This window comes from Haemaphysalis longicornis, unplaced genomic scaffold, assembly GCF_048455015.1.
Source record: "Haemaphysalis longicornis isolate Haplotype H1 unplaced genomic scaffold, Haemaphysalis longicornis Haplotype H1 scaffold_10, whole genome shotgun sequence".
NCBI lineage: Eukaryota > Metazoa > Arthropoda > Arachnida > Ixodida > Ixodidae > Haemaphysalis > Haemaphysalis longicornis.
This window is the reverse complement of record NW_027526204.1, coordinates 58,739,748-58,766,844: the sequence shown is the minus strand read 5'-3', so window position 1 is coordinate 58,766,844 and position 27,097 is coordinate 58,739,748. Positions and strand designations below refer to the sequence as shown.

The following is a 27,097-nucleotide window of genomic DNA, read 5'->3' as shown; positions in this document are numbered from 1 at the left end:
ACATCTCCCACGTAATACAAAAATTATGACTTCGGGCTCAACGGGTGCCAAAAGCAGCTGTACGAGCAATGCATTTCACAGAACTACCGGCAATCGTCTGTGCAGGGAAAAAAAGGTAATGACGAAGCCTTGCTGTAGAGACAAGTACTCAGATTGGTTGGAATGAATGATGGCAAATTCATAGGGTTTGTTGAAATCTTGGTCGGGTAAAAGATTCATGGGTGAAACAACTTCTGATCGCCAATGAAAGGTTTCTTAAAAAGGTAAGAAAGACGTTTCGGCGTCTATACGGAAACATTGTTCACTGTGAGGCAAGCCCGAAGCTCAGAACGTTTAACACGTGCACTGCGTCCTGGGTCACCGCTGGGTCACGGCCTGTGCTTCACCTCTGCGGCTGCGAAGTTACGTGCATTCATTGCTTGCGTTGCGATAACTTTACTACACTTGAACTCAAAGTTAGGATTTTTATTGCATGAGGATACACACGCGAAGAAGAATACTTGTATGATGTTACAGGCTATGACCCACCGGTGACCGACGACGCACTCAATAAAAATGTTTTGCACTGTGTGCGGCGTGACCCACCGCTGACCCACGACGCACTCAATAAAAAAAGTTTTGTGCTGTGCGCGGCGTGACCCACCAGTTGCCCACGCGTGAGAGCTCTCTATCATGTGCTGCCATCTAAAGTTCAAATTTGCAAAAATATATACATTGTCTATTGCATTTGACGTGAGGTGGCGCGATTGCTTCTAAATAAAAATGTTTTTGTGCTGTGTTTGCATTACCCACCAGCGACCCACTGGCGAACGCTCTCCATCTTGTGCTGTTGTGTAAAGTTCGAAATTGCTACAAATATATAAATTGTCTTTTGGATGAGGTGGTGCGATTGTTTCTAAATAAAAATGTTTTTGTGCTTTGTTCGCGTGACCAACCAGTGACCCACGCGCCAGAGCTCTCCATTTTGTGCTGCCGTTTGAAATTCGAAATTGCAACAAATATATACATTGTCTATTGCATTAAACGTGAGGTGGCACGATTGTTTATAAATAAAAATATCTTTGTGCTGTGTTTGCATGACCCGCCGGTGACCCACTAGCGAAAGCTCTTCATCTTATGCTGCCGTCTGAAGTTCGAAATTGCAACAAATATATACATTGTCTGTTGCATTAAACGTGAGGTGGCGCGATTGTTTATAAATAAAAATATCTTTGTGCTGTGTTCGCATGACCCACCGGTGACCCACTAGCGAAAGCTCTTCATCTTGTGCTGCCGTCTGAAGTTCGAAATTGCAACAAATGTATGCATTGTCTATTGCATTAAACGTGCGGTGCCGCGATTGTTTATAAATAAAAATATCTTTGTGCTGTGTTCGCATGACCCACCCGTGACCCACTAGCGAAAGCTCTTCATCTTGCGCTGCCGTCTGAAGTTCAAAATTGCAAAAAATATATACATTTCAAAAAATTGCAGAACAGAATACCTCAGTAACATCAGATTTGCTGATGACGTTGATTTGCTAAGTAACTCGGGGGACGAATTGCAAAGCATGCTTTCCGCACTGGGCGAACAGAGTATAACCGTGGGCCTGAAAATTAATATGCAGAAAACTAAAGTAATGATCAATAACCTCGGAACAGCACTGCAGTTTGAGATAGGTGGCGAGGCCGTGGAAGTGGTAAGCGAATATATCTACTTAGGCCAAGTTGTGACCCCAGATCCCAACCATGAGGCAGAGATAATTAGAAGGACCAGAATGGGGTGGGGTGCATATGGCAGACATTCTCAGATAATGAATAGCAGCCTCCCATTGTCGCTGAAGAAGAAAGTGTATGACAGCTGCATCTTACCGGTACTCGCCTACGGGGCAGAAACTCGGAGACTCACTAAGAGGGTTCAACTTAAATTGAGAACGACTCAGCGGGCAATGGAGCGGAAAATGATAAGTGTAACATTAAGGGACAAGAAAAGAGCGGAGTGGGTCAGGGAGCAAACGGGTGTAAAACACATATTAGTAGAAATTAAGAAGAAATGGACGTGGGCAGGGCATGTAATGCGAAGGCAAGATAACCGCTGGTCATTAAGGGTAACAGAGTGGATCCCTAGAGAAGGCAAACGTTGCAGGGGGCGGCAGAAAGTTAGATGGGCAGATGAGATGAAGAAGCTTGCGGGGATAAATTGGTCACAGTTGGCACAGGACCGAGGTAATTGGAGAATAATAGGAGACGCCTTTGCCCTGCAGTGGGCGTAGATAGGCTGGTGATGATGATGATGATGATGAAATTACCACCTCAGAAAATCCCCGTCACCCTTCAGGCATTCTAATGTAATTACTAGTCTTAGTTCAAAAATTCAATGGGAGCTTGAGGCACAACTAGAACGCACCGGATTGTTGCCAGTACTGAATGTTTATTCCCGCTCGTTATTCTGAAGGTAGTCAGATATCAAGCATTTCACTTACACCTGGGCGCTTGAGATGAGTAGGGAATGCGGGAGCACTAAACATTCAGTTAGAGCCCGGTTTTGCAAAGCTTGGGGCGTAGCTTGCCGAAATGAAGTCGGTTTAATATGTGGAACTCTATCTTCTTCTACGTGCTCTGAGTATTCCTGCGCCGGGCGTTTTCCCGTGCTTGATACCGTGTCACAAAAATGCGCCGCTGATATCGGTTGCCTGTTCGCGTATACATGATATCGAACAAGTTGTTGTAAAATCTACTTTAAGGACCTCTACAGACGACGACGCTGCCAGTGTTCTCGCTCACAAAGTCATTTACAGCTATGGCCTAAAACTACTGCCATCTCGATGGCTTAATATGCCGTGAAAGAAGGCGTGTTTTCGCTGCCGCACAAGTACTATTACGCATAAAAACCATAAAAAGTGCTGTTGGCCCGTTATGTATTTCAGTATTACCACGTTATTACACACATTATGCATTTCAATACTATTACCACATTTGACGTCACCAATATTCAAGGGCGAGCAGGAACGGTGGAGCCTTCCTAAACGCTTTTTGAGGTGGGGCGTTCATGGTTCCGTATGGCAGAAAGTCTGGAGACTACGGCTGCTTTCATTATGGAGAAAAATGGCCGTGCCGCAACTTGTTTCACCCTTGAATTCTTCGGGATCATACTGCTCCTTCGGATGCCGAGGGATCAGGAGCGGAAAGCTCGGAATGGACGGAATGATTAGAAGCGCAAAGCTGTGACTCTGCTTAATATTACGGTTTACAAAATCTAAAATTTGTCCAGTAGACGCATTAGTTACGCGTTCGATTCGGTGGCAGTCCACACAGGCTGTTGTTTGGCTGCTAATTTTTGTTTCCTTTGGAATTAATTTTTTTTCACCAACTCAGAAAGGCTTATGGTAGAAAAAATCCAGAAAATGTACGAAGCAGAAGAGAACGCGCAAGAAAGAAAAAGAGAATGATGAGGCAGTTCGGAAGCTGTCGGCCAAGACGACACTAGGACGGCGACCCTCGCGGTGTAGGCACGACGACAGTCGCCGACGTTGCCGCCCGACTCACCACCCGTTGCGGTGTAGGCCTGACGAGCATCCTCAACGCCGCCGCGGGAAGCTATGTCCGCGAGGACGAGTAAACGGCGTGTCGGTCGCGCCAAGCGCGGGAAGCGAGGCCTCGTCTTGAAGTAGGCCTAAGCTTCCCCCCTCCCGTGGCTAGCCATCAGCCACCGCCACATTTTTCGCCGTGGGACCAGTGGTCTAGTGTGAGCTGCTCAGCGTCCCGATCCCAGTAACCGCGCGGACAGGCCTTCAAAGCCCGTGGACTCGCCGCAGCCACAATCCCATCTTCGTTTTTATGCAACGTTCATAATAACAGCGCTACCGACACAGACAAAGAGAAGAGGGCACAAACACGGCGCTGGAGCAGGAACAGGAGCAGGAACAACCTCCGTCCAGCTCCCAAAAGAAGGAACCCATTGCAGTGGTGCCGTACATGCATCGAATGGCTCATGGCCTGAAAAAAGTAGGAAATGGCGGAAATGTAAAAGTTGATTTTCAGCTCCCCTGAAACTGTCGCAAATGTGTCGTAAAGTTAACAATCGTCTGACTATGCGTAACAAGTGCACAACGAAGCACCACAAACAGTTTGTTGCCTGCGCAGAAAAAGTTGTTTATTCTGTGCCTCTCTCGTGCGGCAAGAAATACTTCGGCCAAACTGGCCGATGCCTGAATGATAAGCTGAGGGAACACCATTAGAATGTTTCAAAAACGTTCAGTGGTCACCTCGCCCAGCATTGTCGTGATTGCGTTAGCAAATGCCAGCCTCTTTTGGACCAGAGCGTAGTGATAGGCGAGCATGGCAGCCAAATCGTGCGAGAAATCTTAGAGGCCACAGAAATTAACAAGTTAGGCGATAAATGCATAAGCACCCTATCTATCGCCCTCACAGATAAAGAGTGTAGATTCCTAGCGCAGTAAGCCACACCCTGGTAATCTTTGTCTTGTTTCCAAACTCATTACAAAATGGGCTTGTGTTTTGTGTTGATTGTACTTCTTGCCCCGAAGGTAGATTAACGTGTGAATAAACGTAAAGTCACTATGATGCCACGCTCGCGGTCTCTCAATTGTTCACGCGTTAATTTTGTGTTTCCTACTCTTTTTTCCTTTTTGTTATTTTTGCCAATGTGTGTATAAAAACCACTGGCCTAAACAATAAAACTCACTTGTTAGTCAGCGCCGCGTTTGTGCCCTTTTCTTTTTGTCTGTGTCGGTAGCGCTGTTAATATAAACAGGTACCAACTCGACAAGTCTTCCGTTTTATGCAACGTGCCAGCCACAGCCGACTGCAGTAGGCCAGTTCCTCCTTGGTCCTGTGTGCATTATGCCAATAGTGTTTTCCCGCTTACCATTCTTAGCCATTTGCCGCTTTAATTGCCTTTTCAATAGCATGCGTGTACTTGTTTGAAAGTAGTAGCACGGCTCATGACCCTCCGCACGATCCTTCCGATCCCTTCAATTCAGCAGCTTTGAAAAACGTACTGAAGTGGTACAAGCTCTCTAAGAATGGAACCACATCTTAGCATCCCTTGGGTTAGCTGAATATAACGGCTGCTAAGAAGATGTGGTAATTCCGTAGTTCTTTGGAAATACTTTTCGGTAGGTGCTGCACCACGTCGGTTGGGATTGTTTAGGGCGTTTGGAAGTAAACTTGGTAATGTTCTAAGTTTCGGGCGTCCGTTAGGGCTGCGTCAAATACGGCGTATGTTGTAAAAAACGTTCAATGGCTTCCTATATCTTCCGGCAAGTAACAAAAGCAGGAAGTGAGAATTGAACAGATCTTCTTCTCCACTAGTAACACATGTCACTGTGCTGTGGTCTGAATTAAAGCTAAACATCCACGAACGCGTTTAAACTCAGTTTGCATTTTCGAACGCGGTAATTTGAGATCGGTAATCAATCGCGCTCGCTGATCTGTTGATTTAAGTTTACTTTAATGATTTTAAACTAAAAAATAACACTAAGTTTTAAAAAAAAGTCAGGTAATTATGAAATCGTGCATAGAGCGATGACAGAAAGTGGGATTTTACCACGCTCTTCGGGACGGTAGATCTGAGTTGAATTGGTGTGGTTGGGTACGTGGTGCTCGGTTGGTCTTCCTAAACGTTCTGTCGTGGCATTTTGAGAAACATCTGCTGAGAAATGAATGCGTCGGGATTAGTCGAAGCCCGCCAAAAAAGTACTTCATAAGTAATAGTCACAAGTAAAATCTTCGTGGCACTAGATATTACACTCTATTATAATACATTGCCAATGAGCTCCACCTTTCTTACAAAAGTGATAAACGTTTCAGGCTGCCCCAAAAGCAGACTGGCATTGAGTACTTATTTATATAAGCAAATAATATTTCTTGCACCAAATTAACATTCCTTAAATCTAGCCAAAAGAGATTCATACTCCCTGCACACAGACACGATAGAATGTCTACTGAGGTAATATCAGGGGTGTAGCACCAAAATTATGAATTGCTTTCCAGGTTTCTTCTCCTAAAAAGTCCCCCGCATTTCCCCGAGGGGGAGAATGTGAAAGTGCGAATGCACGGTTGTCGACCCGCTTGCGGCGCTTCGCTCGGCACCCGCAGCCCACCGCCTCGCCGCCTTCTCTTCCATCTCTTCCATCGGGTTTGTAGTATCACGTGTACACCACGCAGTTATCAAGCCGCTATAACGCCGCTTAGTCGCCAACGCAACGCCGCTGACGACGTAGTTTGAATGCGTTAAAGATATAAGGAGCGTTCCTAACTCTGAAATCAGCGTGGCTTCCGTGGCTTAGTCGGTAGAGCGTCGCGCTGCGGCCGCAACGTCCTCGGATCGAAACCGGGCGCCGGATGCTGGTATTTTTTTATATAGTGTAGTGGCCTGGCTGGCGCGCCGAGAGAGGGTGTTGCGAGCTGGAGAGCAGGCGAGGGGGGAGAGGAGGCGCTACGCGAGCGCCCTCACGCGTCGGAAATCCGGCGCCGTTGCTAGGCACGCTAGCTAGCTCAGTTGCTAGGCTGCGGACGGACGGTGGACGCGTGATCCAGGGTCGCTTAAGAAGTGCATTCGCACTTAAAATAAAGTCATAGGTAAATACCTATCTTTAGGTTGCCCCATTCTCGGAGACATACTTTGCCAACCACGAACAGTAGTAATATCACCGTGTTGGTTGTGCTAGTGCTAGTCAGTCTGTGAAAATATAGCAAATTACCCATTTCAAATAGCTCCATATACTGAGGGTTAAAATCTTCACATTTAGCAACATTTGCTTTTTTTAACCGAGCAGCTGTTTTAGCTTTCTTCGTCCGCACGGATCGTTCACAGCAAATTCCCTAGGCGAAGTGTTTGTGTGCATGTGTGTGTGTGTGTGTGTGTGTGTGTGTGTGTGTGTGTGTGTGTGTGTGTGTGTGTGTGTGTGTGTGTGTGTGTGTGTGAGTGAGTGAGTGAGTGACTGAGTGAGTGGGTGAGTGAGTGAGTGAGTGAGAGTTAAATTTCGCCTCTCCATCTTCTTGGCGAACTGATGAAGACGAAATAGGGATGTTCTTTTGATGCGCGAGCCGAGAGGACGATCTCGACTCGCTCCGATGACCGACGACCGATGCTTGGAGCGGGTGAGGAATGAGGACTGCCTTTCTTGCTGGATATTAGGTTTAGTTACACTATTTACATGACTCCAACTTTACATCAGGTTAGAGTGACGGTTACATTGTCACTCTGACAGCAGCAGCCTGTTCGGCCGAGATCTATACTGAACTAAATCCCCTCTCGACCGACCCCCGAGAAAACCAAACACTCCGGTTTTGATAACAAGAACCCCGCCTCCAAAAAGGGGGCGTACAAGAGAGAGAGAAAAAACACTTTAAACAATTAATAGAAACCCATTGATTGGACACAGGAACCAGCCAATCACACGTGTCCCCACCTGCGGTCACGTGACCCAACCCTCTCTCTTATGCACTCAAAGTGCGTTTCCCACGCACGCTGTTGTACCCCGCCAGAAAATACAGGACATCTGCGGCCTAAAGTGAATCAACCATTACGTTCAGCGGGCGGCATCTGCACAAAAGCCAAGCCGAAGGCCCGGAGCGGTTCCCGCGAGGCTGACCACCCTCCGCGCGACGCCTCCCACGACGCCGTGCGTCTGCGCGCGCGGCGGGACAATGAGGGTTGCTAATTCCCTCCCAGACGAAGGGCGCCGCCGCCTGCCGCCAGTCCCACCGGAAGACACGCTTCAGGCCCACTCGGTGGTCTCCGAGGCGATTGACCCGTCAGCGACCAACGCCGCCGCCGGGGTCGAAGATTTTCCAAACTTACACCGCGCGCACTTTCAAAACTAAGAGATACGATAAACTGGCCTCGCGTCAGCTTGTTATGCCGAATGACCCAGCTACCTCCGACGCGACAGAGATACTCAGGCTAATAGCCCCCGTCCTTTGACACACAAAAGGACGGGCACAACACACGCTCTCCGCGTCTCCGAACTTGGCGTCCGTGCGGCTACATGAAAGGGACACAGGATCGTAGCTACCAGCGGAGGTGAAGCCAAAACATGAGTCACCGGCGGCCTACATTGATTCCATGCGGAGCCTGAACTTAACACCTCCACTAAGAATGTTGTCCGTACACTAGCTGTACGTACAACATTAACTCTCACTGCACGTTATGTCTTACTGCAGAGCCAGAACTAAAAAAAACCCTCAAGCCGTTACGCGAGTACAATACAAAGTAAATACAAATTACAATACAGTACAACAATACAAAATTAACCCGGTACACACCAACCCAACCAGCACAACGCGCCGACCAACTGCACCAGAAGCGGATACAACACGGCATGCTTACTGCCCTGGCCTGGCCATGCCTTCCGCAACCTCAAACAATAAACAAAAGCGCTCAACTACCGGGCCCGTGAGAACAAACTCGTGAAACCCTCTACCATTAAAGGCAACCAACCCCACGACGGGTGTAAATGTTCAAACTTGACCACTGAATGAATGACACCATCTACTCTTAAACGTTAAGCGCATGCAGGAACATTCTTTCATCTAACGAAAGAAAAAAAAACACCCGAACAAACCCAAACGTACCAAATGAGGCTACTCCTGTACCAATAACAAAACGTTAAAAGAAGGTTCTCTTCACGCACACGCGGACGCCGGTTCTTTCGGGATGCGACAGAGATTGTTCGTCCCTGTTGCGGTTCACTTGCTGTCCACATTCGATGTACTGAAAGTTCATTTTCCAGTACTTCAGACACTAGTTCGCACACAAGCGCCACAAGTGGGCCCCACTTGCACATTCCATTGCCCACCATGACCACATGCCAACGAGCGCAAATAATGAGAGACACTCGCCTTTGTGCCCAGAGGTAAACTACCTACGGTGCTGTAACAACGGCTCTACTTCACAAGAATACAGCGTTAAAACAACCAAACTGCGCTACTCGCAAATTACATGCGTTACGACAGCTGAACGCAACCAAAAGATGCACACACAAAAAGAAAACTAACTACAAGGGGGAGAACGACAGTACAGGTAAAACTAAAAATAATCCTCATCTGAGCGATCCATACGCACCCAGAGAAAAACACGCTAACAACTAAGTGTGCGCAAAACAATACTGAACCGTTCTGTCCAGCACTGCACACTATTCAGCGCAACCCCCCTTCCACGGCGGCACACACCGACCGTCGCACGGAAACTGATTCCGTTTCGTGCGCCACCAGCTCATTCTACACGAACCCTGCTTCGGCTCGCGGTGTCCTCTGCTCCCGGAAGAAAAGGAACACCCTACTCGGCGGTAGCGCGTACGACGATGTCGCACCTGCGCCGCCACACCTTCCCCCGCGTTCCGCGTTCTTGGGCCCGTCTTAATCGCCCTACGCACAAGACGCCGCGGGCTGCCTGCACTTTCATACTTTGCGCATGGAAGCTCAACAATTAGGCGCGCCGTTCCGCCACCCTTGCATGCCCCTTGTGCTGCCTCGGCGACAGACGGCTGTTCATTGTCCGCCTCCACACAAAGAATTTCGGCAGCTAAAACATCTGCCTCGCGAGATTCCACGATCTCATCTGTAGCAGTGGGAACGCTATGGTGTTGTTCAACAAGTGGGGTGGCTTCGGCCACCTCCACAGCATTCCCACTCTCCTTATCCTGTGGCCTCCGAAGCGCCATGAGGGGACTAAAACTGTGAAAACGTTGGTATCCCCCTCGAGTTTACCAATCCTGCGGAGCTTCGCTTTTTCGTAAGCGATCTCCGCTCTCCCTTGGGCTAATTGAGCACTGAGCTCCTCAGCTGTCCATACGGACGGGCTATCCGCGCCCCGGCTACCCGCTAGCCTTGCTTTTTCTAAAGCGGGCTGGGCATTTTTGAGAGCTAATTCAGCTCTCAACTCTTCAATTTCGAGCACAATGGCACTAACCTTCCGGTCGGTGCCGCGATGTCCCATTAGCATAGTGGCCATGGTGAACCCGGAGAAAACAAGTCAGGGCCCACCTGTGCTCGCTCAGGCTTCTGCCGGGTCGCAGTGTCGCTGATGCAGCAGCTCGTGGACCCGATGCGCCGCTCTCGCCGCTGGGATGGGGCCGTGCTCCCTGGGCCGGAGCCCACGAGGCCTCCCGCTGAGGTGTCGCCCCGTTGAACCGCGGCTTACACCGCCCTGGGCCAGAGCGCACGAGGCCTCCCGCTGAGGTGTCGCCCCGTTGAACCACGGCTTACGCCGCCCTGGGCCGGAGCCCACGAGGCCTATCGCTGAGGTGTCGCCCCGTTGAACCGCGGCTTTCGCCGCCCTGGGCCGGAGCCCACGAGGCCTCCCGCTGAGGTATCGCCCCGTTGACGTTGAATCGCGGGTGCTGCCGCACTGAGCCAGAACTCACGAGGCCTCCCGCTGAGGTGCCGCCACGTCGATGCTTGGAGTTGGGCTCGTTGTTGGTCGGAGCCGAACCTTGCATTGAAGGAGTCTCTCCGCAATGCCCCACCAGCTCCAGCCCATGGTCGTGGTCATCCTGTCGACTGCGCCAGTTAAATTTCGCTTCTCCATCTTCTTGGCGAACTGATGGAGACGAAATAGGGATGTTCTTTTGATGCGCGAGCCGAGAGGACGATCTCGACTCGCTCCGATGACCGACGACCGATGCTTGGAGCGGGTGAGGAATGAGGACTGCCTTCCTTGCTGGATAATAGGTTTATTTACACTATTTACATGACTCCAACTTTACATCAGGTTAGAGTGACGGTTACATTGTCACTCTGACAGCAGCAGCCTGTTCGGCCGAGATCTATACTGAACTAAATCCCCTCTCGACCGACCCCCGAGAAAACCCAACACTCCGGTTTTGATAACAAGAACCCCGCCTCCAAAAAGGGGGCGTACAAGAGAGAGAGAAAAAACACTTTAAACAATTAATAGAAACCCATTGATTGGCCACAGGAACCAGCCAATCACACATGTGTCCCCACCTGCGGTCACGTGACCCAACCCTCTGTCTTATGCATTCAAAGTGCGTTTCCCACGCACGCTGTTGCACCCCGCCAGAAAATACAGGACATCTGCGGCCTAAAGTGAACCAACCATTACGTTCAGCGGGCGGCATCTGCACAAAAGCCAAGCCGAGGGCCCGGAGCGGTCCCCGCGCGGCTGACCACCCTCCGCGCGACGCCTCCCACGACGCCGTCGTCTGCGTGCGCGGCGGGACAATGAGGGTTGCTAATTCCCTCCCAGATGAAGGGCGCCGCCGCCTGCCGCCAGTCCCACCGGAAGACACGCTTCAGGCCCACTCGGTGGTCTCCGAGGCGATTGACCCGTCAGCGACCAACGCCGCCGCCGGAGTCAAAGATTTTCCAAACTTACACCGCGCGCACTTTCAACACTAAGAGATACGATAAACTGGCCTCCCGTCAGCTTGTTATGCCGAATGACCCAGCCACCTCCGACGCGACAGAGATACTCAGGCTAATAGCCCCCGTCCTTTGACACACAAAAGGACGGGCACAACACACGCTCTCCGCGTCTCCGAACTTGGCGTCTGTGCGGCTACATGAAAGGGACACAGGATCGTAGCTACCAGCGTAGGCGACGCCAATGCATGAGCCACCTGCGGCCTACATTGATTACATGCGGAGCCCGAACTTAACAGTGAGTGAGTGAGTGAGTGAGTGAGTGAGTGAGTGAGTGATGGGGGAGACAAATGCAACGATAAATACTGCGAGGATAAGTGGCGAAGAAGCAAGGAGTTCACGAACAAGAGGTGGCAGGGCTCGCATCAAATAAATATTCGCTTCTCGCAGCCGGAATCAAAATTGGGTCACTTGCATTATGAATACGGCGTCTCTCAGACTGCACTATCGTCGCAGTGCGGAAGGAAAGTCTTTTCATTGGGTTCGTTGCGCGGGTGCTGGTTTGGTACTTCCAGTTGAAGTGAACTTTAGCTTCAAAATTCGATGGTTAGGTATTTGGACTTAACGAAGGTGTATGGCGGACATTGATTTAAATCATAGTTTATAGAGAAAGCTTGCTTTTTAATCTGTCCCTTGAGAAAGGGGCAGCCCTGAGTATATCCAAGTAAAGCTAGGGAAGGCCACTAGCTCCATTGTTCTCTCAGTCTTCGCATCTCAATTTCTGAGGTGACGAATTTTTTTAATGAAGGTGAAGCCAATGGGTCAGCTCGAAAATAGTTCGTGTAAATTAGTACCCATGTTCGTACGCTGTTCTCAGTAGGCCCACCTAGGAAATGCCTGAATATGTCGGAAACGCTTTGGGCCAAGTCAATATTCTTCTCGAAGGAAACAGTCGAAGCCTTGAGCGATACACTGGTGCTCATGTTTCGAGCAAGAATTTTGGAGGAAGAAAAATAAAATTTGTGAATGCATGCTTCATATATACGACAAAATATTGAGTGTGCTGTACATTTTGCGACCGATCGGTACAGTTTTTAGAGGGGGCGACAACGATGACACTTTGTATTGTTTAAGAGAAGAGGCTCATAATTGAGAATTACTGCTTCCCACACTGCTCGCAATGAAAGTCCAATGTAGGGAAGAGGGTAATGTCTGCGTACCGGCGCCTGGAAACCTAAGCCGGCCATCTAGTGCAGTCACAAGTTGGTACATTTTTATAGTCAGTAGTGCGAAGCCTGGTAAGCAGAAGATTAGGATCACGCAGTCTAACCGATGATGACTAGAAAACGCCAAAAATTGAGTTTTTGGCTTATATTTAGGGCAACTCACCATGCGGATGACTTAAAAGAAGGTATTTTATCGTGCTGTCTGGCACACAAATGGCCTTCTAGACAACCTTGCTGACCATTCCCATTCCTAACTTGCTTATATATTCAAGCTTCAATCACGACCAGGTATATTGCTTCTGTTGTAGTATTGACTTAGCTTCAAAAATGGAGAGACGAGGGTTCTGCGGGGCGAAGCGGGGAAGCTTCGAAATGGTAAATATACTGGTTTCATGCTGTGTATCATTGTTTGGATGGCAGCTGAGCTATTTCAGGTTTCAGACAAGACATCACTTCTTACGGAGAAGAAAGGAAACCTCAGACACATGGCAGGCCATTCATAATCGTATCTTGTTTCGAAGGTAAGCATCCTTTCTGCAAGACTGGTGGCCTTCATGCTGCTGTGTGGATGAACGTGTGCGATCCCGTCCCGGCACATAACACGTCTGACTAGACCGTCATGTTGGAAAAAGTGGTATTTAACTGATGGGCTCAGCGAGGGTATTGTTCATAAGAAATGAGAAGGGCGGCTGCAACTGTGACATTCACACGCACATACTGTGACTGCCAAAACACACGTTCTGTCAGATGTCAACAAGCGACTAGGAATTAACTGGCGACAACGTAGTAAATTTGCACTCATTTGGATGTATATCGCCTATTGGATGTGCTGCTGTTTTATTTGGTGGATGGTTTCAAGGTTATGGATGAAAAACACTTCATTGATCCCTGTGTCATAGGAATTGTTAACACACGAAAATGAAATCTGCAATGAAATATGCATCGATAGGAGCATGACTTGAGGGTCGGCAGCTGTCTTGTGGGTGTGCTTGACGAGTTACGCCGTACTCGCGGGTCACTCGCCAGCAAGGTGCGACCATTCTCTTTTCCGTGCCGTGCACAGATGATTGTTGCGTTGCGACGAGATCAGCTTGTGGAACGCGAGAGGCGCAGTTCGGGGTTTGGATCGTGAACACGTGAACCCGTTCTGCTTCCCGCTGGCGGGTTTTTCGTCGCACCAAAGCACTCACGAACGCCACATTCACCCGTAGGGGTCGTTGCCTTTCAGCTGCGCTTAATGCAGGTTTTTTGTTTACAAGGGGCCATCAAACCAGTAAGCAGTGGAGGGTGCCTCAATTCACGCGAATCCCCCGTACACGAAGGCACTGGCGTCGAGGCGCCAACGGTCGGCACTCATTAGCGTCATGATGCGCTACTTCGCTCCGCGTCTCATAAAGGGCAGCTCCATCTGAATGCGTCATGGGGAAGAACATAAAGTGCACTCCTAGAGCTGTTCACGTCTGAGTTCATAGGGACCGGGCGACCGTTCTCTGGTACCACCGTCGCTTCAGCGAAGAGCTCTGCCCGTGGCGAACCGCTCGTCAGTGGAATGCCGGTGGCGTTCTAACCAGCGATGTTGTGCATGAGTTTCTGTCGTTCTGCTGCGGTGCAGCTTGGAAAGCGTAGATAACCACAAGGACTTTATCTCAGATCGGTAAACTGAGCGTGGAAGTGACCTTTACGAGGCTGCCCATGTGTGTGATTTGCGCCCGCGACAAGTAGTTACGAAGCAGGAAGTCAAGCTCGAAATGCAAGTCCGTTCCTTCGTGCAAATTTTGTAAGCCTGCGGGCAGTTTGGAATATCAAATGATATATTGGAGCTAAATGCTCCTACAAAGCGGGTGTGTGCAGCCGATCCGGGAAGGATGCGGTGCTGGCCTTTGGCAGTTGATGACGAAACGGCGTCGTGGGCAAGCGAAAGACGGAGTTGCGGGGTACATTCTAAGGATTTACATCAAAACGATAGTTGTGATGGAGGACGCTTCCGTAATTGCATTAACTTCCGTGTAAGCATGCCTATTTCACAGAACTACGCTTACTACAGTAATCGTGAGCCGTTCAAAAAATAAATACCGCAAGATAGTTGAACGTTATTTCTTGTCGTGGAAGAGCATTGCTTCATAAAAATTGCAATGGTTGCTGGCTTTTTTGTTAATGTTTTTTCAAAAAAACAATTCCTGCGTGGCTGAAGGTCGAGAGGCAGGAGGTTGTCGAAAACCTTGGGCAATATTCCGGAAGGCCCGACATAGCTCGGTCCCGTGTTTCCAGCTACTCGAGTTAACAAAGTAGTGATAGTACAGCCAGAGCCCTTCAATGCCTTTCTGGTCATAAAACTTCACGGAAGGCAGCCGCGGGCGTGGTCACAGAGCGCTTGGCAGGGAACGGACTACAGAGTAAGATAAAACAGACGCTCGCCGCATTATCAGCAGTGCGCTTTCGCTTTTCGTGTCGTGGGCCACTCAAATGTACTTATCATTTTGTAATTGGTGAAAAAAATTCCCCCGCATTTTCCCGAAGGGGAGTATGAGGAAGTGCGAAGCACGGGGTGATGCTATGAGGGGGAGTTTGTTGAAGTTTGGTGGCATTTTGCCTGTTAGTTACATTAACACCCCCTCGTGATCACGTTCGGGTTAACACGCCTCGTTTGTCTCTCTGCGGAAATCTTGGTGAATTAACGTGTATGTTCGAGAGGGAATGTAATCACGCACACACACACACACACGCAAAGTAAAGTGAAACGACAGTATTTATTTCAGCACTTGTTTGTGTTGTCGTTGCATGCGACGGTCATTACGACCGCCTTGTGGTCGCTAAAGTGGACCGCTAAGGGTTGTTGCAGCCGCTATAACGCCGCTGAGTCGCCAACGCCCGCCGCTGACGACGTAGTTTGAATGCGTTAAAGATATAAGGCGCGTTACTAACACTGATATCAGCGTCGTCGCGTCCGTGGCTGAGTCTCTCCCCAGCTCTCAGAGGGTGCAGTCATGCACAAAGACGGCTCCTGGAGAGTGGAAAGCGCGAGCGCGCCGAACCGGTCCTCTGCGCCACCCGAAGTGCCTGCCGCTCGGACGGGCTACCGTACCCTGCTTCCCACCCTGCCGACGGGGAAGCTAAGTGAAAACTCGGGGTTTTTGCATGGCGACCCGTCGGCACGGCCGTACAAGGTCGACGACGTTGCAGCGGCTCTCAGCGCTGTGACTGACTTGAAGAAGATCACCGGCCTAGGACCTTTTCAGTTTAACCATGTATGGATGGTTACGTTCCAGTCGCCCGAAGAAATGAAAGAACAGGCCTCGAAGGTGGAAATCGAGGCGAAAGGAAAAAGGTGCCTGGTCATTGACCCGAACAATCAGGAAAAGACAGTGAAGCTCCACTGGGTACCCACAACCGTGCCAAACGAACTTCTGGTGCACCACCTGGAACGCTTCGGTGTCGTCAAAAGTGTTTCGTTCGAGAAGTGGCGACGCCCAAACATGGACCACATGGGAAGCACCACGAGGGTGGTGCAGATCGTGCCGAGGGACGCGAACTCCCTTGATGCGATACCCCACCAGGTCACCATCTACGGAAACCTGGTCCTAATAGAAGTACCCGGCCGGCCTGCCATGTGCCTGCGCTGCCAAATGCTCGGCCACATGCGCCGGCAGTGTACAACGCCCTGGTGTCGCGTCTGTCGCACGTTTGGACACGACAGCGCTGCGTGTGTGCAAAGCTACGCCGCCAAGGCCAGAGGCAAGCGCGCGGAACAACCTCTCGATGAGTTTATGGACATCGAAGAAATGCAAGAAACAATGAACCCACAGCCTTCCTCCCAGGCAAAGGGCGTTCAACCCGCCAAGGAAAATGAAAGGAATGAAGGCGCCGACAACGTCTCCCCCCCTGGCGAGACCTTGGATACAGCTGCGGGGAAGGAGGGAGGTGTCCCTGACTTGCCATTGGAGAATGACGCAGCCGCAACCCCCCGCCCCCTTCTTCAAAACGCCGCCGGAACCGAGCAAGAACAGGAAGCGGAGGGGGAAAACGAGCAGGAAACCAGCCGAGAAGAAAAGGACGCGGTGCCGGCGCCCATCAGCGACCCGTGCCCCTCCGCCTCGGCAGCCAGCCAGGGAGCACCTCAAGAGAGAAGAGTCGAAACACGACGTCAGGCACGAGCCAAGCAAGCCGCCACCACCCCAGACGGTCAGGAGGGGAAGAAGCCCACCACAAAAGACGCACCACCGAGAATTCCTGAACAGCTCAGGGGGGAACAGAAAACAGCCCCAGCGCAAGACGGCAGGACCGCCTCCCCCACCGGCTGTGCGGACACGACACCGCGCGACAATGGCAGCGGTTGCGGCTGAGCGGATAATCGGTAAGCCCTCACCCCACGATGACAGCCCCCCTCAACGCGGTTAAAATAGCTAATATTAACGTAGTTAGCCTAATTTCTTCCAAACGTAAGAACTGGCTGCTCGACCTTTTAAACAACGAGAATATCGATGTTGCCCTTTTGCAAGAAACCAAGTTATCATCAATCGAAGACAGCCAAAATTTTGTTTGCCTATTCGGCCACAAATTCTGGTGCTTCCACACCTTAACTTCAGCCCACGCAGGTGGTACAGCCATTTTAATACGGAAAAACCCTTCCCTCAAAATTGTTGACTGCGAGCTCCCAGAAAACGGTCGTTTTTGCCTCGTTGATGTCCTCGTGGGGAGCGAGCTGGTTCGATTCGCGTGTGTCTACGCCCCCAATGAAACAGCAGCTCGCTCGGACCTGTTTAACGCCCTGCGGCCTGACTTGTGTGTGTCTGGGGCAGTTTTCCTTGGGGGTGACTTCAACCGTGTGTTGAGGGCTAACGACAGAACAGGGAAAGGTGGTGGCGTCGACTCATCGTCCCGTGTTTTGAGCGCAGTCCTACGGGACAGCGACCTGTCCGACGTAGCCTTGGGGCGCAGCTGGCCAACCAAACGCTACACGCGCTGGCAGGGCTCGTCCCACGCGTGTCTGGACCGGATCTACGTGTCGGGGGAAGGGGTTACACGAGTGTCTGACTACACCGTCACTCCCATCTCGTTCTCTGACCACGGCCTCGTAACGTGCACCGTGGCCCTTAACACATACACGGCTAAGCAGAACTCAAGTACCCGATGGCTAATGAACTCCACAGTACTTAAAAACGAGACATTTGTCGAAAACACTCAAAAAGAAATTGAAGCACTTCGGTCGGGAACCATTAGTGTGGAAAAGTGGGAAACTTTTAAAGCACGCATAAAGAGTTTTGCAGTCACCATAGGGCGCGAGGAGGCCGCACGAAAAAACGAAAAAAAGGGCCGCCTCACGGAGACTCTCTGCGCGCTCATTGAGGCTGATGAAGAAAGACCAGGGGAGTTTAAAGACGATATCCGGTTAATTAAAGAAGAGCTCCGGGGAGAGCTTGAGAAGAGTTTTTGGGGAGCCCTGGTGCGGAGCAGGGAGCAAAAGGTAGAGTTAGAGGCAAGGCCATCGAATCTTTTTGCAGCCTTCGAAAGGAAGAACTCGGCACAGAAAAACATCACGGAGGTCAAACATCCCGCAGGTGTGGCAAGAAGCAATGAGGAAGTCGCAAGAGCTTTCGCTGAATAATATGCTGAACTATTCTCTCGACGGTCAGTCCTAGATGCAATCCCAGCTGAAGTGCTAAATCAAATTCCCAAAATACCTGAAGAAACCAACGATTTGATCAACACCCTCATAACAGAAGCGGAAATAGAGCGTACCATCAAGAGCCTACCGCGGAACAAATCTCCTGGACCGGATGGTATCATCTCAGAGTTCTATATAGCCTTTAGAAAGGAACTGAGCCCCATCCTAGCCATGGTCTTCGAAGAAATAAGAAAACAGAAGCGCCTGCCATCCTCCATGCGGACAAGCCACCTGGCCTTAATCCCCAAACAAGTACCCACCGATGCTATCCCCGACGTCGCCGATTACCGTCCGATCAGCCTTCTCTCAACGGACTACAAGATCCTGGACCGAGTTCTCGCCAGACGGCTGGAGAGTGCACTAAGCGCTGTAGTTGGTCCTCACCAGACATGCGGTTTCAAGGGGCGGTCCAATAATTCCAACCTACATCGCATGAGGGTAGCCATCGAGGCGGCTGAATCAGGTCTGCTACCTTTGGCCATCGTTCAACTGGACCTGAGGAAAGCGTTCGATCAGGTGGACCACAATTTTCTACTGGATCTCCTCCAACACTGCGGAATCGGTGACACAATGACCGATTGGAGAAAAACTTGCTACGAGGACATATCTACCTGTGTAGTAACAAATAGGTCTGTGGGAACGCCCATAGACATCCACAGGTCGGTGCGCCAGGGCTGCCCCATGTCACCCATCCTATTCACCCTCTATCTTGAGCCACTTTTCCGTATGGCCCTAGCATCCGAGGTCATCAATGGCCTGAAGATGGGAGACGAGGAGCTCCGTGTTCTCGCCTATGCGGACGACGTGGCCTTCATCTGCACTCGTGGATCACAAATGGGTGAGGTAATTAAACTAGCAAACCAGTTTTGCCGCTTTTCGGGAGCAGAGATAAATTTACTTAAGTCGAGGGGAGCCTGGTTGGGTGATTGGGCTTCCAAACCAAGTTACCTATTTGGAATGGCCTGGGAAGAGGAGATGTCCAATTACTTGGGAGTCAACCTCAACCAAAGCGTCGCAGTCAAAAATCGGTGGAAACCCAAGCTGTCGGCTGCGGAAAGAAAGCTTCAACAATGGAGAAATAGAAACATTGCTCTGTTCACGAGGGCTCATGTGTGCAATGTGATTGCATACCCCGCAGTGCTGTACGGGGCCCGCAGAACTTCCATCGACGCAGACACCCTGAATAGGCGGCACCGGTCCTGGGCGGTGTTTCTCTGGCGGTCCACATTCGAGCCCATGCGCCGCTCAAACCTCTTCTGGAGCCTAGAAAAGGGTGGATTTGGCCTCGTCAACGCGTAGCTCAAACTCACTATCCAACGATTCTTGTACTTTCTGGGTCTACGCGATCCGTTCCTAGTGGCAGCCACGCAGTGCCTGGGCACCAGACACTTGGCCCCGTGGCTTGCCACGACAGCATCACTCTGCTTTGACACGCGCGGAACGAGGTTCTACAAAGAAATCGCGCTAGCCTTAGCCCTGCTCGAGCAGTATTTCTCTTGGGATTATCTGCTCAAAACAAAACCCAGAAAACTATACTGGGACTTCGTGGAGAAGGTCCTGCCGCCCCCTCTCTACCGATAACCCCCAATACCCAACGATGTCTTGAAGCGAGTAAGACGACTCCCTGTGCCCACCGCCTCAAAGGACTTTTTCTTCCGCCTCCACATGGGGGTGCTGCCAGCAAAGGCACGTCTGGAGGATAAGGGTTTCTTTCTCCATGGCGGCGCGGGTTGTCTCCTCTGTGGAAAACGCGAGACGGCAGAACACGTCCTCACAGATTGTAACGCCGCGGCCATCTTCTGGGACGAGCTGCAGACCGCGTACACCGAGCGATGGGACCTGTCGTAGTCAGGCCTCCGGCACCTGAGTGCGCCCACAGAGAACAAGGCGCTTCGGGACTGCGTGCTTGTCCTGGGGCTCCACTCGCTGTGGAGGGCTCGAGTGGATGCAGTGGAGTGCGCCAGGAACCCCAGGCCTACCTGGAGGCACTTCACGGCAAAGGCTGAATGGACATGGAGCGTGTTGGGGGCATCAGATTCTGACACGGAGCTCCGCGACTCACTGCAAAAAGGATGCCAAGCACTGCAGCGCTTTAAAGAAAAAGAGATGCAGCGCTGGCAACGGCTGTGATCTTGCCTCACTAATACTTTGTAGAGACGCTTTTCCCCTCTGAACAGGCTTTGTACATCCTTGCCCAGAGTTTACACTCATATGTGAACATGTTACCTTCACACGATTCCCAGTTCATGTACTCTGATATTACACTGTCTCAGGATGTCATATTTTCCTGCTTGTTTGTTCGTTGTTGCCACCGCAGTCCCACTACGTTGCTTACTCTGCGGCTCAAGTGAAGGCACGCCTAAAGGTGATTGGAGTCCCTGCGGCGACAGTATGTACGCGTACCAGCATTGGTCACCGCATCGAGCGTGCCAGTGCATTATGTATATATGTATATCCTTGTAAATAAAAAATTGTGTTTGGGAAAAAAAAAGGTCGCGTCCGTGGCTTAGTCGGTAGAGCGTCGCGCTGCGGCCGCAAAGTCCTCGGACCGAAACCTGACGCCGGATGCTGTTTTTTATATATAGTGTAGTGGCCTGGCTGGCGCGCCGAGAGAGGGTGTTGCGAGCTGGAGAGTAGTAAAGGGGCTTTAGGAGAGTAGGCGAGGGGGGAGAGGAGGCGCTATGCGAGCGCCCTCACGCGTCGGAAATCCGGCGCCGTTGCTAGGCACGGTAGCTAGCTCCGTTGCGAGGCTGCGGACGGAGGACGGCGGTGGAAGCAGGAGTAGGCCCGACTAAGAAGTGCTTCGCACTTAAAATGTGTTGCGAATGGGCATGCTGCTACTGCGTTTCTGCCTGACAGAGCAGCGACGGCCCCCCGATGCCCTCCGATCTGCGGTGGCGCCACTCTTTGGTACCGTACGAAACTTTACCGGGAGTTTTATGACCAGAGAAGCATTGAAGGATTCAGGTACAGCATCCGATAAACCTCAAGCGACACCGGCGCAATCGCTCGAAACACGCCTGGCGTTGTCAGCGCGCCCAGTTAAGGCCGCTCACCCTGAACAAGCACGGCTTGTACGAACATCTGCGTGCATCGCCGTATAGTATCGAGTTGCAATCTGCACTACGTTATGTAAAGTAGATAACCAAGCTCTTCCTTTTGCTTGGAACTCCAATTTCCTCGGTGTTCTGTTTTCCCACTGAAATGTGTTTGCTACGTGGTTTGAGGGTGGTTCCAGTGCAGCTCAGCGCGAGCCCAAACCAAGTAAGCGAAGCACTTCACTGTAGTGAAAGGAACGCGCGCTTTTCCCGACTGTCAGACGTGACCGGCTTTGTTTACGTGCGGACGGCGGACGTAGTATTATACATCCCCCAATTTAGCGTGTCATGAGCTTGTTTCAACATCTTACCAGTGTGGTTTAGACGTTGAAGGTGTGTCACCTGCGGTCGATTGTGTTTTTCCTGTGTATGAATACGGCTGCCGTGGGAAAATCTTGTCGTGTTGGGCGCTCCTATCGTTCGGACTAGAGCGAGCACTTTCTCCCCCCCCCCTGCAACTAGGGCAGTATTTGACTGACGGTCGCCTGATGACTTCATTCATTCATTGTTTTCTGCTAAGCTTTGCTACTGGAGCATCAAATGCAAGAGTCTTCGTGGCTGCGACGCTACCCCCCCGGTGATGTGGACGCCATGGCAGCCATAATTGGCTGGGCCTTCAGTCACTACGCCGCACCGAGGAAGGGGCTGGGTGTGTGTGATTTACACGAGAACCCGGACGAAACTCGGGAGAGATATTGCACGGCCGAGTTGAACTCGTGACGCTAGTGTTGGCGGCTGCTGCGGCGTGGTCATTGTTCACGGTAGCCGGAGCAGGCATATATCTATCCCTAATGAGTTTTTTCTTTAGCGGAGGAGGAATTTCAAGCCCTTTTTCGTCTCTCGAAATTAGTATGCATTGGCTTTGCAACCATCTGGCGCCCGACCCCCTTTGCGACGACTTTGAGGGGACTTTCCCTCCACGACTGCCGAGGAACAGGTGTTGTTTGCGCTTCGGTTTTATGCGACGGACACCTTCCACTGAAGCGTTGGTAGCGACCGCACAAGCGACCGCCCTCAGTCGACAGTCAGCCGGTGTGTGCGCAAGAGGATTACTGCAGACAAGTTTTTCGCCTTTTTTATGTGGTTACCGCCCACGGCTTCAGCAGGTTCTACCATGCGTTTATCCCTGTGCAGCCAGACCGTACGGTTCAGTCGCGACAGCTCGATGGAAAGAAGGTTTCCATCAAGTGGCTGTGCTGCAGTTGCCGTCTGCTAGCAAAACATTCCAATGTGGCGTTGCATGGCCGTGCGCTTCATTTATCGTGAGCGCGGCAGCCGGTTTCTCTTCAGGCGTTTCGTGTCGCACCATTCTTGCGAAAACTTTACTCGCACGAGTGTATATAATGAACGGCGTGTGTCTATTATCTGACGCGACCTTTACGCATTCCGACGGGTTCTGTCCAGAGTCTGTGTTGTGCGGCAGCAAGCGAATCGTGCAAATTTTGTGAAGGGAAAATTGAGACCGTAAGAAATAGCGCGACGCCAGCAGGAGGGTGAAGGTATAGAGTTCATAAAAGAAACCAATGACTGTGGAGAGCTTCGTCGAACAAGAGCTGTGAACAGCAAAGTGAACTAACGGACACAAATTAGAAAAGCTGTGATTGTTGCTATTCCTTTCCTCGTAGCACACACCCAATTGGGTGACTTGCCCGCAATTGAGAGCTTTGAAGAGCGCTTGGGCTCGGGTACGAAAATTCACAAAACGGTGAATCGGAAAAGAAAACAATGTAGAATAATGAGTGCCACTTGAACATGATGGCACATGAGAAGGACAGGTGCCCAGCAGCCTCGCAGAACCCCGATTATATAGAGGCTGTGCTGTCTACATGCTTGCGAGTTCAGTACGAAATGAAAAGTAGAAACTGACCGCAACACAGTATAGCAGAAAAGAAGCCTGTCGAAGTAATGCTAAAATTTATGCCGAAAGACAGTGAATAAAAGCGACGAAAAATACGGAAGTGCAATATATTAGTTAAGAATAATCGCAAGTACAATTATCAGTTGTTAGTAAGAAGCGCAAGTACACTTTATCAGTCGTTATTCAGAATCGACCAGATTTCGCCTTGAAATTCCGTAAGCAACTGAAGTGCTTGTAGGAAATTGCGTATCTGAAAGCGTATAACACCGAGCAGCAATTACGGTGAATGTGGCACGTTTCCCTGCCGCGCTTTTGTTTTTCCAATCGGCCTTAGTCGCGTGATTGCATTGTCTGTCACCGAATGCAGATATGCGCAGAAACTGCTTCTTAGGACGGCAAATTTCAAAATAAAAGCGCATAAGAACGCTTCAAACAAAAAAAAGAGCTTTGTAGTGAAATACACATTATTAAAATAAAAACGAGATAAAGTAATGTAGTTGGATTTGCGTGCCCCCAGTAGCCACCAGTGCAACTGTGGAACGAGAGACGGCATTGAAAAAAAATTCCCTCGCACTTCCCCGAGGGGGAGAGTATGTAAGTGCGAATGCACGAGTTGAATTTGCGCGGGTCGGTAATGTTCGCGAAAGAGAGATCACACACACACACACAACTACAAAAAAAGAAAGATGCATTTATTCACAGACACCTATTTGTGTTGTCGTTGCACTTGATTGCTAGAGCGGATCTCAGCTTTGAAATTTCGTGTCAGTACTCCTTTAAGCGGGTGCATTAGCCCTTCTCACGCCCGATTCCTGGCCAATCCCCCACGTGGGTATGTGCCATGCACAGACACCTATATGTGTTGTCGTTGTACTTGATTGCTAGAGCGGATCTCAGCTTTGAAATTTCGTGTCAGTACTCCTTTAAGCGGGCGCATTAGCCCTTCTCACGCTCGATTCCTGGCCAATCCCCCACGTGGGTATGTGCCATGTCAGCGGCCAGGCAGCGCGCGCCCATCTCCCCCCGTTGACAAGGAAGACGAGGAGATTCCTGGCCAATCCCCCACGTGGGTATGTGCCATGTCAGCGGCCAGGCAGCGCGCGCCCATCTCCCCCCGTTGCCAAGGAAGACGAGGAGCGCGCGCACCCGCTGCTGTTGCTATGCGGACGGCGGCGGAATGCGGACGGCGGCGGACGCTTCAGGCTCGCTTAAGAAGTGCATTCGCACTTAAAACGCGCCACGCCCTAGTTTCGGCTTTTTGGAACGCGCTGACGTGGACCGGTTACGCACCCCAATAATCAGCAAACAGCGTGAATTGCATGTTTAAAGCCCTTGAACTCCGCCTCGAAATATTATCATTACTTTATGTGGGCGTAACTAGAGCTCGTGTTTCCCGAGTTTCGCTCAATCTCGGGCCTTCTGGAGTAGCACCCCTGTCCTCAGTTTCGCAATTGAATGCTGCGGGTGCTTTACAAGCTGCCACCTACGCTTCAAAAATTGTGCCTTTCTCCGTCTAACGTCGATGATTGTTTATTGCAGAGCTTTCTCGTGTGGGTTTGCTTGGTTACCTTCTGGGCCTAAACTTTGACTAGTTGAGCTGTGAACTTGACCAGCATGCAGTTTGGGTTTTTGATTGCAGCGTCATTGACTGACCCATTTCTATTCGATTTAGCACGAAGAAAGCTTCGCACTCAACCGTCGTCGTCGTTAAAAAGAGGGCTGGATGATTTCGCTCTTTAATTCTGCACTTTTATTCACCACTCCAAATCCTAACTGCTTACAGCATGTCGAAAAAGCGTATGTGCTATAGTACTCGGGCTGATGCACTCCTATTTAAGGCAACTAGTCACGCGTTTTTGTTTCTTCACAACGCAATAGAGGATTTTTTAGGTACTCGGTAAAGAATACTTAAACATTAAAAATACAGTGTGGCGTTAACAATATCGGTGCCAGCTTTTTTTTATTCCACGCCGGTGGTAAACTGGGAACGGGAGGGAGGATAGTTTGTAGCTTTGGCTGTTAGGTGGTGGAATAACTTTGGCTGTTGATAAAATTAACACCCCAAAAAAGTGGCAGTTCCAGATCAGCTCTCAGGCTCCCACGCTGTCACAGTGTCTCTCACCAAAACAGAATGCACGAAGGTGACCGTTACAGAAAGAAAGTGTAAACTGCCACGACCTTTCCACGGCCGCATAGTAATCGGTCTCCTACGTTAGTGCCTTTCTCTTCCAAGCACACGTATCGAGGTACCCACGCATAAGGGCTTGCGTGAAAACCGTAGTCATCGAAGCCAGTGAAGATAATTTAAAGTAGTTGAAATGAATACTAATAATGAAAGTTTAAGTCCTCCGAAAAGCTTACGTTGCCGTTATTGCATCTAAGAACCTAACACATCTGTCTAGACTTCATTTCACCGCCCATATCCGCTCACAACACTACAAACACATTCAAAGCCCCGAAGCAAACACAGGAAAAACAACGGGAGGCTGCGTACACCAATGCACAGGCTCATTCCACTAACGAGACGAGCACCGAGTGGTGGCTCCCCCGTTTAGCTGCCCGGTCCCTATATCCCGAAGGCAGAGCACCTCGTAGCTCCCGTTCCGGCAAGAGAGTTCATAGGATCGAATCCGGTCACAGCCCCGTTAATGGCACTTTTCTTGCGACGTTATTTCCGTGACGGATATGACGTCAGTAAGATCATGGTGTACCCCGGCGCGAAACACTTTCTTGTTAAAAACTGATGGCGTTCTTTTATACGAAGCCCAAAATATAGAATCCAGTACCTTGTGTGCAAAGAATGCAACATTTCCAAGGCAGTCCTTAAGGAGCTCCGTAACATCAAACCCTGAAAAGGGTGTCCCTTCCCGGTGCAATTACCAGGCTGCAAAGGACTGCTCCATTAGCTTCATTCTGCCTCGCCGCTTTTCGATATCTAACGACAGAAAACATGCTGCTAAGAGGCTTCAGCTTACTATGCAAACTTAAGACGACGCTGTAGCGTAATCTGCCTTTATTCAGTATGCGACTGCTAGGGTCGCCTGCCCGAAACTCTAAAGGATGCGATGGTGCGCAAACACTACTACCACTAGCAGACACATTATCGTCCATATCCGAAGTGCAAGAAGGGATGAAAAGATTTCTTATTGCCCTCAAAGGCGCTTGTTTCAGCCTACGTGTAGCAACATTGGTCATTTTCAGGGCGAAGTCGAAGGTCTCCGTCGAGTTTTGCTCCCTGTTTACCGAAAGATTTGGGCTGACGTTAAGATTCGAGGAGCACCCATGAAATATTGCCTTAAGCAATTTTTTTCAAGCAACTTCGACCGACTATTACAAATTAGGAGTTCTTACAATGTTGACATTATCTTATTTCGGTGTGGGTATGCCTATCATGTATATTCTCTGTAATGTTATGCCTGTAACCTGCGATTGAAATTACGTACTCAGAGGAATCCAATTTTCCAGACTATTGGCTCCAGTCAATGTTGTGAAAGTGGTTAGCAAGCAAAGCTATAAGCGACACCCGAAAAATTGCCAATGCGACATAACTTGAATTCACACGCGTGGTTCTACATAGAGTGAAACCAGGCATTCCTCCAGCCGTTACCTTGACTTTGCAAGGGCGGCCCCCGGAATACAGAAGCGTCGGCCATGGCCGGGCTATCGCGGCGGACGCCGCCGCGTAGCCCTGCCGTGCGTCGGCAAAAAGAAAACAGAGGGGAGTGTCTTTCAAAGTGTTAGACAGCGGGACATAGCCATCCTGATGTACAGGCTCGAGGCTACACCACCGCTCGACGCTAGCGAGACACCGAAACGACTTTGCAATTCAGCTAAGTGATTCCCATTTATAAACTAGTTTTTTTAGTAATTTTAAGAATTGCGAGAAAGCTGAGGGAACTTTTATAACCTGTATTTTTCAGAAC

The 27,097-nt window shown here is 50.3% G+C and overlaps 1 long non-coding RNA gene across 1 annotated transcript in view; it reads right to left on the bottom strand.

Moving 5' to 3' along the window:
- LOC144157753 (uncharacterized) overlaps window positions 1–27,097 on the bottom strand; it is a 96,396-nt gene that overhangs the window by 2,196 nt on the left and 67,103 nt on the right. Inside the window, exon 5 of the long non-coding RNA XR_013319846.1 lies at window positions 5,548–5,649. This is a non-coding gene — a long non-coding RNA (uncharacterized LOC144157753). The remainder of the gene's footprint in view (window positions 1–5,547; window positions 5,650–27,097) is intronic.